The sequence below is a fragment of the Triticum urartu genome, chromosome 2A (assembly GCF_056163025.1).
Source record: "Triticum urartu cultivar PI428250 chromosome 2A, HENAU_Tu73, whole genome shotgun sequence".
NCBI lineage: Eukaryota > Viridiplantae > Streptophyta > Magnoliopsida > Poales > Poaceae > Triticum > Triticum urartu.
In genome coordinates, this window is record NC_141874.1 from 22,658,279 (window position 1) to 22,676,875 (window position 18,597).

Here is an 18,597-nt window from a genome sequence, read left to right on the forward strand (position 1 = left end):
ATGGAGACTTCGATGCCAAGGATCCAAAAATGGCGGCTTATCGCAATGCCGTCCTCAAAATGTTAGCTCGGTTCGAGGGGCTTGAATTCCACCATGTGGTCCGAGAAAACAATCAGGCGGTGGATATCCTTGCCCGCATCGGCGCTAAGCGCGACCCTGTCCAACCTAATATCTTCTTGGAAAGGCTGTTTAAGCCATCTGTGGTATGGGAAGGAGAGTACGGTAACAATAGTCCGGACCCGGCCACAACACCAGACACCGAACACTCCGACGTAATCGGAGGCTCTGCCACCGAAATAACACCTTTGGTCCACGTGATTATGGCCGTCATCGCCCCGTGGACAGAACCCTTCTTGGCTTACCTAACTAGGCAGGAACTACCTGAGGACTCAAACGAGGCACGTTGCATTGTGCGATGGTCTAAAGCCTACAAGGTCCACGAGGGAGAGCTTCATAAGAAAAGCGCTACCAGAGTCCTTCAAAGGTGCATCTCCGAAGAGGAAGGACGGCAACTTTTGGCAGAAATTCATGCTGGACTTGGTGGCCACCATGCCGTAGCTCGGGCCCTTGTAAGCAAGGCCTTCCGTACATGTTTCTACTGGCCGACGGCCTGAGCAGATGCACAAGACCTCGTTCAACGTTGCGTCGGTTGCCAGCTTTTTGCAAACCAAAGCCATATGCCGCCTACCGCTCTCCAAACAATCCCCATTACTTGGCCCTTTGCGGTCTGGGGGCTTGATATGGTCGGACCCCTCAAAGGGGGAAGCCATAAGAAAAAATACTTATTGGTCATGGTGGATAAATTCATCAAATGGATAGAAGCGAAACCAGTTAAAACGGCCAAATCCGGACCACTGATAGACTTCATATCCGGGGTTGTACACCGTTATGGCGTTCCCCACAGCATCATCACCGTTAACGGCTCGAACTTTACAGCCGATGAGGTAAAACTTTGGTGCAGCAACATGGGCATCAAGCTCGATTATGCTTCTATCTATCACCCGCAAACTAACGGTCAAGTCGAGCGAGCAAATGGTCTTATCATGAGCGGCATTAAACCCACGTTAGTGTGATCCTTGAAGGAATCCGATACGCATTGGGTAGAGGAGCTCGACTCCGTACTATGGGGGCTGCGGACCACGCCGAATCGCACTACCGGATACACACCGTTTTTTATGGTGTACGGCTCAGAGGCGGTACTGCCCTGCGACATAATTCATGACTCACCTAGAGTGCGCATGTACAAAGAGAAAGAGGCCGAGCTTGATCGACAGGACAGTCTGGACGCCCTGGAGGAGGAGCGTGATGTGGCAAAAGCCCGTTCCGCATTCTATCAGCAACAGGCTCGAAGGTATCAAAGCAGAGAAGTACGGGCCAAAACTTATAACGTTGGCGAACTCGTTCTACGTCTACCGGAGAAGAAAAAGAACAAGCTCAAGCCCAAATGTGAAGGTCCCTTCGTTATTGACCAAGTTCTGACCGGCGGAGCGTAGCGTCTGCGGGATGCATCGGACAATCGACTCGAGCCAAACCCATGGAACGCAGCCAGACTCCGAAGGTTCTACGCCTAGTGCCGGAATCTATGTTCGTCTCCTTACCTCTGTCCATTGTTTATATATTCATTATCTGTCTTTTCTTTCTTACTTTCTTCCCTTTTTTCTTCAAGGCCTTAAAAGGCTACAATGTGTCTTGACTACACAATCTTGACGCACTAGCCGCGCTCATGATACCTGGGGGCTTCTTATACAGAAGCTTAATATAGCTACGTTCCGGGCTCTAGGCTCCGCACATGTGTTTCTCGTCACATGTACCTTTTTTCGTCATTATATGCATCGATATGACTTAAGTTTTGTCCAAGCTGGGTTGCCTGGCTCTTGTGTTTATGCCCTACGTTCCCGTTAATTCGGCTAGGGCATAAGGGGAGCACCTCTGCGATTGTTACTGCCAGGTCAGCCGGATGTGTACGTCAGACTGGGTGAAGCCGAAAGCTAGCGTTCTTAAGGGAATATTCGGTCGGTGAACAAAAGACGATTTCTATTTGTTGTACTACATGCCCCCAGATGCGTATATCCTGCGTCTCTTTTCGCAGTCCGTACATGCACATGAATGCATGTGTACCCAGGGAAACAAACCCTTAACGGAACTATTCTCCCTGGAAGATGTTTCTTACTATCCATGTAATATAACATAGCTAGTTGGGTACTTGTCTGTTCAAGCATTTATGACCCCTACGCCTGGTTTCCACGCATATCCCGGTTTTTACATAACTGAGCGGGTATTCGGATACACTCCGGACTATTGGGTCCAGAGGTTGAAGCGAAAGGGTCCGCCATGACAAATGGTTTACAATCCGTCTAGGGACAGTATATGTCACTTGAACTACACAGTTACTTAGACTGACTAAATTCTTCTTCTATACCATCCAACAGGTTGTCTAGCCTACAGTCCTGTTGAGAATACTTTGCGACTAATTCTACCCGGTCATACACCAAACTGACGGGGATCTCTTTCCCGTCAAGCCCCACAGGCCCGACCTCGGCCATGTGGTTCGAGTCAGCCTTGGTATATCGCGTCTTCCCCATGGCCCAGGCTTACCTTGCACCTTGCCGGCATGCTGATATCTTCCATAATCAGAAGCGTCGCCACACTCCCGTGAGCTTTTCTGCAAGCTCTCTCATGCCTCCTGGCAGGGAGGCGGATGGCCACAAGGCTTGAGCAATGCCCTGCATCGCCTGCCGTACTTGTTCGTGCAGTTGTGAGAGCTCTGGCAGAAGATCGCCTGTAGACCCGAGCATCTCGTCCGCGGGACGACCCGTCAGCATACCTACAAATATAATTATGTGAGCTGGTTTCTTTGCCGAACTCTTTAAAAGTTCGTTCAAGCACTTACTGAAAATGCCGCGTCGAAGCCTCTTATTCTCCTTTACGGAGTCAGCAAGCTGGGCCTGAACATCTTTCAGTTCAACGCCCAGCCGGGTATTGGCGTCTTGGAGCTCGTTTTTCTCCCGCCTAACCCGTGTAAGCACGCGCTCGCCAGCCTTTAGCTGTCGGTTAGCATGTTGCTCACCCCCTCGCACGACCTCCGAATTCACTCTGGAGTCATCTGCAGAATCTATTATTAGATTTGCACGCATGCCGCATACTACCTGGTACATGACATTCTTTGCAATAAAAACAAGTGTTACCCGATAAGGCCTTCTCAGACTCCTTCACCGCGGCAACTGCGGCCTGAAGCTGTGCTTCGCACTCCTCCAGCTCTTGAGACAACTGGGTATTCTTCTCCGTAAGAACCTATGCAAACAATGATCCTTAAATCAGTCGTGCCAACTGTTTCAGGTCTCAGGGGCTACTGATATACATAATTATTAGATTTTCTTACCCGTATATCCTTTACATACTGGTCCGTGGCTCTGGCAAGACCATTTTGAGCAGCTCGGATGTACGCGTCTCCTGAGTTGAAGGCATCAAACACCTCTTGGGAGAAACAAGCGTCACGGAGTACGGCCCGGCGACGCCTGTGATTCATGGCGCTCTCCACCTCGTAATTTGTAGCGGATAGCCTCTCCGCATCCTCTGTAGGAGGGACATCCGGCGTTGGCCCCATGTTAGCGTCCACCTCTAAGTTCGGCTCTGGAGCCCGACCGGTGGAGCGTGACCGGCAACTCCTCTGGATATGGTCCGGCGAGCGTTTTTCCTACTAGGAAACATGGGCATTATTATATTTTAAAAGACGACCACCACGGAGCAGGGTTCTCTTTCATACCTCTGCGATGGCGTCTCAGTCCTGACCGCCTTCCTTTTAAGCCTACCCGGCTTCGGTGCCCCTTGTTGGTGAGTCACTCCAGGTTCGGCATGGCGTCCCGAGGGCCTTCCCTATAAAAAACCATATGTGTGCGGTAGGTGAAGTGCAGAAAAAGGGATCCTTCTTGGAAGTTAGGAATCCGGTTTTACTTACATGCGATGCAGGGAGTAGTCCCGGATAATCGTCTATGATGGCCACCATGGCACCATCGCAGTTTAATTGATAGAAATTCCTGTCAATAAGCTCCACAAATGTGTCCGGATCTTCTTCAAGTCTAGGGTCGAGGGCCCGGTCAGGGTCCTCCGGTTGTGGAGGCGGGCCGTGGACCTCCCTTACAGCTTTTCTCAGTTCCTGCTATGAAATGGCAAGGTAAATACTTATGACGAAGAATGCGGGAAGGTTGGGAATAAAAAGTAGTAGCTCACCCAGCTTGGAGGGTTGTACATGGAGAACCCATCCCGTGGCTTGATGCGGATGAACTCCTCTTCCTCTCCTTTGTACAAATTGGACAGAATTTTTGCTAGAGCAGCAACTGAGTCTGGTCCCTTACGACCGCAGCGGGTGGCATCGTCTTCTCCGTTGAAGTGCCACATGGGTTGCCCCCGATATTAAAGTGGCTGCAGCCCCCGCATTATACATATTGACATAACCTTGATTACTGTCAATCCTAACTGGGCCAGCGTCTCTATCCGACCCATCAGGTAAAGGACTTCCATGTCATCTTCCTCCTGAGGGCTCCGAGGGTGCCAGCTGTGGCGTTTCTTCAAGAGAGCGTTGTCAAACTCAGGAAGGCCCATCCGGATAGGGTCCGGAAGGGGGGACGTCCTCCATAGAAAACCACTCCGAAGGCCAGTCTTCGGATGTCTTCTTTGGAGTACAGGACAGGTATCCGGTCCCGACGATGCGCCATATTTCGGCTCCGCCCACTTGATATATTGACCCCTCCTGTGTACGGGGTACGAGAGAGAATAGCCTCTTCCATAGCTCGAAATGAGCTTCGCAGCCCAGAAACAGCTCGCAAAGGGCGACATAGCCAGTGATGTGTAATATGGAGGCGGGAATAAAGTTATGCAGCTGGAGGCCATAGAACTCCAGGAGCCCGCGGAGGAACGGATGAATTGGAATCCAAGCCCTCTTAATAAGTAAGGGACAAGGCATACCCGCTCCCCCATGGATGGGTTGGGAAAACTCTCCGCTTGCTCCCCGCCATTGTAGGTGGCGAGCCCGGCTCAAACGGGGACCATATACGCTGGAGGGAGAAATCCCTAGGTCTATAACTCTACTAATTGGCTGTGAGGGACAGAACACTTCTTCCAGTTGTCGGGCTTAGGGCTACGGGAGCGAGAGGAGGAGCTGCGATGGCCGGCCATGTTGGAATGGATTTTTCCGGGCGCGCTCCGATGGATACTCGCTGTGGGAGGATGGTGTGATCTGGATCTGAGAATCCCCGTCTCTTTAATAGACGATTTACTCACATGGCTAGGGTGGCAAATGTAAAAATGCCCTGGCTTCTCACATTCGCTCGACACGTGGAAGATAGCCATTATTAGGCACGGAAGCCAAGGAGTGCAACATTTATTGGAAGCCGGACACTACTCGACAGGTACTCAGAATTTGGAGAAGAACCCGCCTTGCAATGCCAAAGACAATCTACGCACTGGACTCATCATCATTGAAGCCTGGTTCGGGGGCTACTGAGGGAGTCCTGGATTAAGGGGTCCTCGGACAGCCGGACTATATACTTTAGCCGGAATGTTGGACTATGAAGATACAAGATTGAAGACTCCGTCCCGTGTTCGGATGGGACTCTCCTTGGTGTGGAAGGCAAGCTTGGCAATACGGATATGTAGATCTCCTCCCTTGTAACCGACTCTGTGTAACCTTAGCCCCCTCCGGTGTCTATATAAACCGGAGGGTTTAGTCCGTAGGACAACAACAATCATACCATAGGCTAGCTTCTAGGGTTTAGCCTCTACGATCTCATGGTAGATCAACTCTTGTAATACTCATATCATCAAGATCAATCAAGCAGGAAGTAGGGTATTACCTCCATCGAGAGGGCCCAAACCTGGATAAACATCATGTCCCCCGCCTCCTGTTACCATCCGCCTTAGACGCACAGTTCGGGACCCCTACCCGAGATCTGCCGGTTTTGACACCGACAGCCCCAGCCTTCATCATCGATGTAGAGCTTGCCCGCGACGACTCTTGGTCATCCGGCCCACAACGTATCCCTTGAGCCCTTCGAAGCTGCCCTTCAAGAACTCATATCCACCGTGCGCTGGCCCACGGCGGGCGCCAACTGTTGTGGAATTGTCATGGCAGATGTCCTAGTGAAAGGACTTAGTCGTGGAGCCATCGCAACTAGGAAGCTTAAAGGGGTTAATCGGGACAAAGGACACGAGAGGTTTATACTGGTTCGGCCCCTTGCAGTGAAGGTAAAGGCCTAGTCCAGTTGTTATGGTATTGCTATGTTTCGATGACCAAGGAGCGAATCCGCTTGACTTGGCTCTCGATCTGTTGTTTCTTATCCTAAGCCGCCTCCGGGTCATCCCCTTATATACACGTGTTAACGCCTGGCGGCCTACAGAGTCCCATCCGGCTCATAGAACGTGTCCGGCTCGGTGACTTCTTTTACATGCCTTTCTTTACAAGTCTTACTTATACATGGCGGTTTACAATTATGGGCCTTAAGCCGCCTTTAGGCTTAGGCCTTTTACAAGCCTCATAATAAACTATCGTCTTATATATTCACTGGGTTTCTTTCAGTAACCCACCATTGGTATTAACCCAGTCCCTCCTGGGCAGGTCTTACCTGGTAGCTATATTCCCAACATACAGGCTTGTCCTTTGCTAAAAAAAGATTGGGCCATCTTGTTGCACCTTATTTACTTTTATTACTTGCTACTCGTTACAAATTACCTTACCACAAAACTATATGTTACCGATAATTTCAGTGCTTGCAGAGAATACCTTACTGAAAACTGCTTATCATTTCCTTCTGCTCCTCGTTGGGTTCGACACTCTTACTTATCGAAAAGGCTATGATAGATCCCCTACAGTTGTGGGTCATCAGGGGGTGTGCCCAGGGGGTTAGGCGCGCCCCCACCCTCGTGGACAGGGTGTGGGCCCCTGGCCTTGATTCTTTCGCCAGTATTTTTTATTATTTCTAAAAATAATCTCCGTGAAGTTTCAGGTCATTCCGAAAACTTTTGTTTCTGCACAAAAATAACACCATGGCAATTCTGCTGAAAACAGCGTTAGTCTGGGTTAGTTCCATTCAAATCATGCAAGTTAGAGTCCAAAACAAGGGCAAAAGTGTTTGGAAAAGTAGATACGGCGGAGACGTATCAGAGAGCACCATGAAGAATATGACTAGCACATTTAAGCCTAACCCACTTCCTATTCATAGGGATTTTGTGAGCAAACAACTTGTGGGAACAAGAATCAACTTGCATAGGAAGGTAAAACAAGGATAACTTCAAGATTTTCAACACAGAGAGGAAACTTGATATTATTGCAATTCCTACAAGCACATATTCCTCCCTCATAATAATTTTCAGTAGCATCATGAATGAATTCAACAATATAACTATCACATAAAACATTCTTTTCATGATCTACAAGCATGGAAAATTTACTATTCTCCACATAAGCAAAATTCTTCTCATTCAGAAAAGTGGGAGTATCATAAGAAACTCGAATACTACAAATTGTTTCCACATTAAAAGAGTAATGTTCAGAAAAGGGGTAATCATAATCATGACAAGTTTTATAAATATAATCATCTCTACTTTTTATAGCATAAGTATCCTCACAATAATCATCATAAGTAGCAACTTTGTTCTCATCATAATCAATTGAAACCTCTTCCAAGATAGTGGAATCATTACTAAATAAAGTCATGACCTCTCCAAATCCACTTTCATCAGTATAATCATCATAAATAGGAGGTGTGCTATCATCATAATAAATTTGCATATCAAAACATGGGAGGTTAAAAGTATCATCTTCATGAAACATAGCAACCCCAAGCTTGGGACAAACATTAATTGTAGCAAATAAATTCTCAAACATGTCATTCTCATCAAACATAGCATCCCCAAGCTTGGGCCTTTTCATATCATAAGCATAATCACTCTCATAATTAATAGTATGGATAGCACCAATAGTATAGTAATTATCATCATCACAATGAGTAATAGGAGCAACATCATTTGGGAGGGATACCTTTTTATCTTTACTTCTCCGTCTTTTCTTTTTCTTCTTCACATTAAGTATGGGTTTAACCCTCTTTTTGGAGCTCCTTATTAATGAGATTGGTTGAATAGAAGGCTCCTCCTCGTTACCTGATTCATCATAAGAAATAATAGGAGGGTATTGGGAAATCTCTTCCCTTTCATTAGTATTCTCTTCATCTTCTAATTGTTTTCTTGACTTTATGTAATAGGAAATATAAGGATTTTCAATGCAATTCACCGCACAATACATATAAATTTCCTCTAGATCAAAAATCAAGAACTTTATGAAGGGCAAATTCTGGAATATCCTTAGTTATACGTTTCATTTCTTCATAACCCAGAAGCAAACTAAGTTCATTATGATGCGCAAGGGAAATCAAGTCATCACAATTTTTGGACATGATTCGATCATGAAACAATTTGCATTGGATATTTCAATGACCACGTTCATTGCAAAGTCCACAAGAATGGCTAAGAAAATTTAAATTTTCAGCACAAACATCTAGCCTTTCTTGCAACCATTTAGTTTCTAAATACTTATGCCTCTTGCAAAATCTATCTTCCCTATTTGGTGTGTACTTGCAAACCCTATGCACTCCACAAAAATTGACATGCTTATAAGAGACATTTTCATCATGACTAGTGCAATCATCATTAGTACTATGGATATTCAAAGAGTTCGTACTAACAAATTGCAATCATGCTCATCATTCAAAGATTTGGTGCCAAACATTTTAATGCATTCTTCTTCCAGCATTTTGTCATAATTATCGGAATCCTTTTTTTCATGAAAGATATTAAGAAGATGAAGCATATGAGGCAACCTTAATTCCATTTTTTGTAGTTTTCTTTTATAGACTAAACTAGTGATAAAACAAGAAACAAAAAGATTCGATTGCAAGATCTAAAGATATACCTTCAAGCACTAAACTCCCCGGCAACGGCACCAGAAAAGAGCTTGATGTCTACTACACAACCTTCTTGTAGATGTTGTTGGGCCTCCAAGTGCAGAGGTTTGTAGGACAGTAGCAAATTTCCCTCAAGTGGATGACCTAAGGTTTATCAATCCGTGGGAGGCGTAGGAAGATGGTCTCTCTCAAACAACCCTGCAACCAAATAGCAAAGAGTCTCTTGTGTCCCCAACACACCCAATACAATGGTAAATTGTATAGGTGCACTTGTTTGGCGAAGGGATGGTAATACAACTCTCGATCTCGGTTTCTTTCTGGAAGTTTGGGGTTATATAAGAGGTGTTGGAGTCGGGAACAAGTTTGGGGGTCTCCGAGGCGGCCATGACGTAGGGGGTGCGCCCAGGGGGGGTAGGGCGCCCCCCCACCCTTGTGGTGGCCTCGGGACTCTTCTGGCCCACCTCCGGTACCCTGTGGGCTTCTTCTGGTCCAAAAATGATCTCCGTGAAATTTCAGGTCAATTGGACTTCGTTTGGTTTTCCTTTTCTGCGATACTCAAAAACAAGGAAAAAACAAAAAACTGCACTGGGCTCTAGGTTAATAGGTTAGTCCCAAAAATCATAAACAATCGCATATAAATGCATATAAAACATCCAAGGTTGATAATATAATAGCATGGAACAATAAAAAATTATAGATACGTTGGAGACATATCAACCTCCTCCCCCGTGTTCGGAGCGGGAGGGGTCCTTCAGGACAGTGCCTCCCCAGCCTCATCAGGGATTAGGGGAGCTACGGAGCGCGATGCGGAGTCGCTGGCTGCTAGTTCGGGGGGCGAAGATGTCCCTTCCAAGGTTTTCTCAACGGGATGGCCGCATGGAGGGCTGCATCACCAAACAATCAATCACCATGTACACAGAACTGTTGTAAAATGAGGCAATTAAAAATGTCATGATACATACCTATCAACGGGGGACTTGATCCTGGGCTCCTTCTCTGGAACCGCTTCAGAAGCTTCACACCCATCGTCGGAGTCCCAGCTGTTAGGCAAGGCCAGCTTAGGCCGGCACTGACTCTTTGGGGCTTGAGGAGGTCGAACCTCCTCGACGGTGCTAGACGCTGCCCTCTTATTGGAGTGCGAGGAGGCGCTTTCCTCCTCGTCCTCATCTCGTCCCCGTCATGTGCGGACGGGGCTGCAGCATCTCCGGATCAGTTGTTCGGACAAGCTCTACGGCGAAGGCCTTCCTTGGCCTCCGGTTCCTCTTTCTTCTTGCCCTTCTTGTCGGGCGCCCTGTAAGGCACCACGACCGACAACTTCTTTAGCTGGGCCGACCGGGGCTCTTCGGGCAGCGGCACTGGGCCGCTAATCTTCTCAGCCTTTTCAAGCTAGTAACAGCTAAAGCTCCTTTTACCCAAGGATGTTGCATAGCTACGGGAGAACAAGTAACACTTTTTTTCATATTTTCATAAGAAAGAAATCTAACATTGGAAGGAATGACCAAGTTTGGAATAGCTGAGCTCTGTAGTCCCCCCATCATGAATCCAGCTCGGAAACGAGAAGTAACTTCCTCATCCTCCTCCATGGCATCTATCCTTTTCAAGTCGACCTCCATCTCTTCCTCAGTTGATGGCCCAAAGTGGCCAGCATCACTGTTTGCTCTTGGCTCCGGTGTCGGATGAGACACTTGACTCTCCCTGACTGACTCTTGAGAAGACATCTTGCTCTATATCTGCAGCAGAAAACAGCTCGAAACAAAGACAGAGGACATTTGCGTGATACGGTGGTCAAAACCTTTGGGAGATTATATAATGAATTTTTACCGACCAAAAGAAGTATTGTGCAAGAAAACGGAGTCCGGAGAGCACACGATGTGCCCACGAGGCAGGGGGAGCTCCCTCCACCCTTGTGGACGCCTCTTGTCCTTCCCGAACTGCTTCTTATTTTCCTATTTTCTTAAATATTCCAAAACGGAGAAAAATCGCTATTAGAACTGTTTTGGAGTCGGTTTACTTACCGTACCACGTACCTATTCCTTTTCGGATTCTGAAGCGTTCTGAAAAGTGTCCCTTATGTATTCCTCAAGGGTTACTGTTTCAATAACATTGGTTTCAATATTTATGGGGTTACCTGAGATATAATGTTTGATTCTTTGACCGTTCACCACCCTCGGATTTGTGCCTTCGAAGTTGTTGATTTTTATGGCACTGGAACGATAGACCTCCTCGATGACGTAAGGACCTTCCCATTTAGAGAGGAGTTTGCCTGCAAAAAATCTTAAACGAGAGTTGTATAGCAATACGTAATCACCTACATTAAACTCACGCTTTTGTATCCTTTTATCATGCCATCTTTTAACTTTTTCTTTAAACAGTTTGGCATTTTCATCAGCCTGGGTTCTCCATTCATCAAGTGAGCTAATGTCAAAAAGCCTCCTCTCACCGGCAAGTTTGAAGACAGAGTTGAGCTCTTTAATGGCCCAATATGCCTTATGTTCTAGTTCAAGAGGTAAGTGACAAGCTTTACCATAAACCATTTTATACGAAGACATACCGATAGGATTCTTATATGTAGTTCTATAGGCCCATAATGCATCATCAAGTTTCTTGGACCAATTCTTTCTAGATCTATTAATAGTCTTTTGCAAAATTAATTTAAGCTCTCTATTACTCAATTCTACTTGACCACTAGACTATGGGTGATATGGGGATGCAATTCTATGATTAACATCATACTTAGCAAGCATTTTACGAAAAGCACCATGAATAAAATGTGAACCACCATCAGTCATGAAGTATCTAGGAACTCCAAACCTCGGAAAAATAACTTCTTTAAGCATCTTAATATAGGTGTTATGATCAGCACTACTAGTTGGAATAGCTTCTACCCACTTAGTAACGTAATCAACAACAACTAAAATATGCATATACCCATTAGAGGAAGGAAACGGTCCCATATAATCAAAGCCCCAAACATCAAATGGTTCAATAACAAGTGAATAATTCATAGGCATTTCTTGACGTCTACTAATATTACCAATTCTTTGACATTCATCACAAGACAAGACAAACTTACGGGCATCTTTGAAGAGAGTAGGCCAATAAAAACCGGATTGCAATACCTTATGTGCAGTTCTATCTCCAGCATGGTGTCCTCCATAAGCTTCGGAGTGACACTTGCGTAGGATCTGTTCATGTTCGTGCTCAGGTACACAACGTCTAGTAACACCATCTACTCCTTTATAGAGATGTGGGTCATCCCAGAAGTAATGTCTTAAATCATAGAAGAACTATTTCTTTTGCTGGTAACTGAAACTAGGTGGTATAAATTTAGCAACAATATAATTAGGATAATCAGCATACCATGGTGCAGTACGAGAAGCAGTTAAGACAGCTAATTGTTCATCAGGGAAGCTATCATCAATAGGTAGTGGGTCATCAAGAACATTCTCTAACCTAGACAAATTGTCTGCAACGGGGTTCTCAGCTCCCTTTCTATCAATAATATGCAAATCAAATTCTTGTAGCAAGAGAACCCATCTAATAAGTCTGGGTTTAGCATCTTTCTTTTCCATAAGATATTTAATAACAGCATGATTAGTGTGAACAGTTACTTTGGAATCAACAATGTAAGGTCTGAACTTATCACAAGCAAATACAACTGCTAAAAATTCTTTTTCAGTAGTAGCATAATTTCTCTGGGCACTGTCTAGAGTTTTACTAGCATATTGGATAACATTTAATTTCTTATCAACTCTTTGTCCTAGAACAGCCCCTGCAGCATAATCACTAGCATCACACATGATTTCAAATGGTAAATTCCAACCAGGAGGCTGAACAATAGGTGCAGAAATCAAAGATTTCTTAAGTATTTCAAATGCTTCTACACAGTCATCATCAAAAACAAAAGGAACATCTTTTTGTAAGAGATTAGTCAGAGGCCTAGAAATTTTAGAGAAGTCCTTAATGAACCTCCTATAAAAACCGGCATGACCAAGGAAACTTCTTATACCTTTAATGTCCTTAGGACACGGCATCTTTCCAATAGCATCAACTTTAGCTTTATCAACTTCAATACCTGTTGGGGATATTACAACTGGGCATAAACCGGCTTGCCTAGGCCGGATTAACTTCATCAGTAGTTCAAGAGTGTTAAAGCCCAAGAAGCTAAGTAAAGGCCCAAGGCCGTAGTCGGTTTAACACCTGTAGCCGTAAACCGGCTTGTATGTAAACTTGTATTGTAAGTTAGGAATAAGGAGAGACCAACCCGGATATGAGTATGAACCGGAGATTGGGACTCTGTGAACCGACGGGCGTCACCCGTGTATATAAGGGGACGACCCGATAGCAGTTCAAAGACAGACAACCACAACTCGAGACTTAGGCGAAGCTTGTTTGCTCCCTAGTCATCGAAACCCCATCAATTCCATCACAAACTAGACGTAGGCTTTTACCTTCATCGAAGGGGCCAAACTAGTATAAACTCTCTGTGTCCCTGTGTCCGCTTTAACCCCTTCGAGTTAACCCGTTGTGATGGCTCCACGACTAAGTCCTTTCGCTAAGACATCTGCCGTGACAAACCCACGACAGTTGGCGCCCACCGTGGGGCTATCACACGATGGTTTCAAGTTCTTGGAGGGCCGCTTCGAAGGACTCGAGGGATACGCTGTGGGCCGGATGACCAAGAGTCATCGCGGCAAGATCTACATCGACGATGCAGGCTGGGGCCCCGAGGCCGGCTCGATTGAGTACGGGTACCGGGTCCCCTTTGGTGGCATACACGTCTTCATCGGCAAGATCGGCGAACCGGGCCCTGAGCTGGACACCTACACCGACCTCGTCGAGATAGCTCAGCGTGCGCGACCTGCCCGGGTTAAGCCGGCCGTGAAGCGTGCCTTCGTGGGAGTCATCCATGGAGGAAGCTACGAGGATGAATCAGGATCTGGAGGCAAAACCGTCGTTTACTCTGGCGATGAGTCGTCAACCGGAGAAATTGAGTCTTTGTATCAACTGCAAGATGGCCGGATTGGGGGCTGTTCCGATGGCGACAGTATTCCGGACCCCTTTGATCTGCCTAACCGGGTTGGAATATTCATGGCCGGTACACAAGCAGCGCTTCACTCATCGAGGGCCACAACAGTGGTTTCTGGTTCAGCAACGGCAACGGCTGCCGGGGCAGGAGGCTCTGTGCGCCCGCTAGCTCAAGTTCTATCCGATCTGTTTGATGCATTGGCTGCGCTCATGGCAGAGGCTAATCCGGCGGATCAGGATGCTCATAACACAGAGATCGCAAATGTGAGGGAGCAGATCACTCAGGCCAAAGCGGATCTAGCAGCCGAAGAGGTCAGGATGACTGCGGAGCGGGCCGCTTTGGACGCGCAAGCCTACAAGCTCATGCTGGACCAGAACGCATCACAGGAAGTCATGAGGAGGAAGTACCGATCTCGTTTACCTTCGGTTTTCAAAGGAAGGGACCTTTTTAATACCCCTGGAGCGGGGACCAGTAATCCGCGGTGGTAAACCGGGAGGAGGCACCTGGTACGGGCGCGCCAGTCCAACCCCGTTTGATAGATCTGCCCCGTCATAATACTGGTGTACCGTAGGCTGTGCCCACACCTCCGGACCACTATTCCAATCCGTTGGATAACCTTGTTGCAGCTGCGGCGCGGTTGGAGGCTATTCCAGTCGAAGGTGATTCATTGCAGGAGATAGAGACGCGCCGGGTCAAAGAGCTCCTTAGGACAGCTTTGGTCCAACAGGAAGCGTATTCATACAGCCGCGACCGGATTCATTCTACCCCACATCCAAGCCGGAGTTATAGCAAGCATATGGAGAAGCCAGCTTTGTCAAGTAATGCACGGCGTGGAGCGCCCCATGGCAACACTCTGGCCGGTGGTGTCGATAATGCTCAGGAGGTGGTAGACCGGGCCCGGGCGCGTAGGGAAGCCGAGTTAGCAGCACAGCATCAGGCTCGTCAGTTTACGCCGGTTCGTCCAACCACTTCGGTTGAACCGGGGCTCACTTCTAGTGCATTGGGGGTGCCCTGCCTTGTCCCCGCTTTACGCAATGTGCGCCTGCCTAAGGATTTCAAGGGCCCGCGCAAGGTACCAAACTATACGGCGGATCAACCCCCAGAGACATGGGTGGAGAGCTATGAGATGGCCATGGAGATGCTTGATGTGGATGATGCGGCATGTGCAAAATATTTAACCATGATGCTTGAAGGGACAGCCCGTACCTGGTTAAAGAGCTTGCCACCCAATTCTATCAGTTCATGGGCCCAGTTGCGAGCCCGGTTCATCAATAATTTCAAAGACACGTGTAAGCAGCCTATGTCGATAGTGGATTTAGCTGCATGTGTCCAGGAGGAAGGAGAATCAACTACTCATTGGGTGTGCCGGGTTTCACAAGTTCTACATTCGTCAGACCGCATCAATGCTGACACCGCAGTCATAACCTTGAAAGGCAATTGCCGGTTTGGACCCCTGAAGTTAAAGTTAGGGCGGATGAAGCGCCATTGCATTGACATGGGGACTCTCATGGCCGCTTTGGTAAAGTATGCTAATTATGATAGTACCAAGGATCCCGAGTCTGATGATGAGAAGACAGGGAAGGGAAAGAAGAACGGCAACTCCAAAGGTCAGCAGCATCACTCAGCAGGTAATGGTGGTGGTGGCAAGCGTAAAGCAGATGGCAATATGGACTTTGTGGCTAATACAAACATGCAGGACAAGGGCCAGCGACGTAAAGGTAAGAACCGCAGTGGAGCGCCTAGTCCTAATCTGGACCGCCTAAATTATCTATTGAACCAGCCCTGTCCAAAGCATGGGACGAAGGAGGTACCAGCGAACCACCTTTGGAAGGATTGCTACATTATGCAGGAGTTCAAGAGCTCTAGTGCTTTCCGGTACGATCCCAGCTCCGGCGGTGGCTCTGGATCCGGGCCGGGTTACGGTGGAGGAAATTTCGGTTCAGGATTTAACGGTAATCCGGGCGGACATAACAATCAGAATAATTAGAACAACCAGGGTGGTTACAATCAGCAACAGCAGTCGGGTTACCAGAGCAACCCAAAGCAACTGAATTGTGGGCAATATCATGTATTCACCACTAGCTTGGACAAGCGGGACCAGAAGGTCCAGAAGCGGGCAGTTAATTCTGTTGAACTGGCCGTACCCCGGTATCTACGCTGGTCAGAGCAGCCAATCATATGGAGTAGAGAGGATCACCCTCCCCGGGTTGATAATCCGGGTCAGCTGGCTCTGGTGGTGGCGCCTCAGGTGGGAGGTTATAAGTTCACCAAGGTACTCATGGATGGGGGTAGCAGTATTAACATCCTGTACTATGAGACTTTCCGTCGTATGGGGCTAACAGATAAAGATCTCCGGCCATCGAATACGGTTTTCCATGGCGTGGTACCTGGTAAGTCAGCGTACCCCGTTGGCAAGATAGCACTGGGGGTGGCCTTTGGAGATGATCATGATTCCAGATCAGAGACGCTGACGTTTGAGGTGGTGAAAATCCAAAGCCCGTATCACACCCTGTTTGGTCGACCGGCCTATGCCAAGTTCATGGCACGGCCCTGCTATGTGTACTTGCAGCTCAAGATGCCGGGTCATAAGGGGACCATCACGGTTCACGGAAGCCGTAAGGTCGCTTTGGAATGTGAAGAAGGAGATGCAGCTTATGCAGAATCGGTTTGTGCCACCGAGGAGCTGAAGTATTACAAGGACAATGTTGATCCGGCGGACATGACCCCTTTGAAAAAGCCTACCACGGAGCATGATCCGGCCCTGAAATTCACATCGGCAGCTGAGACTAAGCTTGTTGACTTCGTACCTGGCGATTCGTCCAAGCAGTTCAGCATCAGTGCCAATTTGGATCCGAAATAGGAAAGCGCGCTCATCGAGTTCATCCGTGAGAATCGGGATACTTTTGCATGGAAGCCTTCTGACATGCCAGGTGTACCGAGGCGACTCGCTGAGCACACTCTTAATGTGGATCCTAAATACAAACCAGTGAAACAGTTCCTCTGTCGGTTGAACGAAGAAAGACGTAAGGCTATTGGAGAAGAGGTGGCCAGGCTCCTAGCAGCTGGCTTCATCATTGAAGTTTTCCACCCTGAGTGGCTTGCTAATCCGGTGCTGGTCTTTAAGAAAAAGGCACCTGGCGCATGTGTGTGGATTACACTGATCTTAATAAAGCTTGTCCAGCAGATCCTTTTGCCCTCCCCCGTATTGATCAAATTATTGATGCTACGGCGGGCTGCGAGCGTTTAAGTTTTTTGGATGCATATTCCGGCTATCATCAGATCAAGATGGCAATTAAGGACCAGGAGAAGACTGCATTCATAACTCACTTTGGAGCCTTTTGCTATGTGTCTATGCCTTTCGGGCTTAAGAGTGCCCAGGCAACCTATCAACGGTGCGTGCAAAATTGTCTTCACAAGCAGATTGGCCGCAATGTACATGCTTACATGGATGATATTGTGGTTAAGTCAAGTAAGAAGGAGACTTTGGTGGATGATTTGAAGGAGACCTTTGATAACCTGAGGACGTATAAGATGATGCTCAATCCGGCCAAATGTGTCTTCGGTGTACCGGCAGGCAAGCTGTTGGGTTTTCTGGTGTCCAATAGGGGAACTGAGGCTAATCCGGAGAAGATTACGGCCATCACCTCCTTGGCTAAACCGAAGTGTATCAATGATGTTCAACGTTTGGCTGGCCGGATTGCCGCGTTAAGCCGGTTTATCAGCCGCCTTGGTGAGAAAGCAATCCCCTTGTATCAGATGTTGAAGAAGACGGATCAATTCGTCTGGAGTTCTGCCGCTGATCAGGCGTTTGAAGACTTAAAGCGGCAATTGGCCAATCCACCTGTGCTCGCCGCTCCCATCGATAAGGAGCCATTGCTACTGTATGTTGCTGCTAATGCTCGCGCGGTCAGCGTAGCTATTGTGGTGGAGCAGAAGGAGGCAGGCAAAGAGCATCCGGTTCAGCGTCCGGTTTATTATATCAGCGAGGTGCTTATTGAATCCAAACAAAGATATCCACATTGGCAGAAGCTGGTATATGGGGTTTTCATAGCAAGCCGGAAGCTGAAGCAGTATTTCCAAGGGCATCCAATCATAGTAGTCAGCTCTGCCCCCTTGGGTGATATCATCCAGAACCGGGAAGTGACGGGTCGGATTGCCAAGTGGGCTATAGAGCTGGGGCCGCATGGTTTGAAATACGTGCCTCGGACGGCGGTGAAGTCCCAAGCAATTGTTGATTTCATCAATGATTGGACGGAGCTGCAGGCCCCTGAAGAGAAGCCGGATCACACATATTGGACCATTCATTTTGATGGATCACGGCAATTGGAGGGCTCAGGGGCTGGAGTCGTGTTAACTTCCTCGCGAGGTGATAAGTTCTGTTATGTTCTCCGCTTAATGTTCCCTTGTACTAACAATGCAGCTGAGTATGAAGCCTTGCTCCATGGTCTCCGGATGGCTAAAGAGATGAATTTAAGCCGGGTTAAGTGCTTCGGTGACTCAGATCTAGTGGCTCAATAGGTGTCTGGCACTTGGGATTCTAAAGACCCACTCATGGCTGCATATCGTCGTGAGGTTGATATTGTTGCAGGTCACTTCAAGGGTTATTAGGTAGACCAT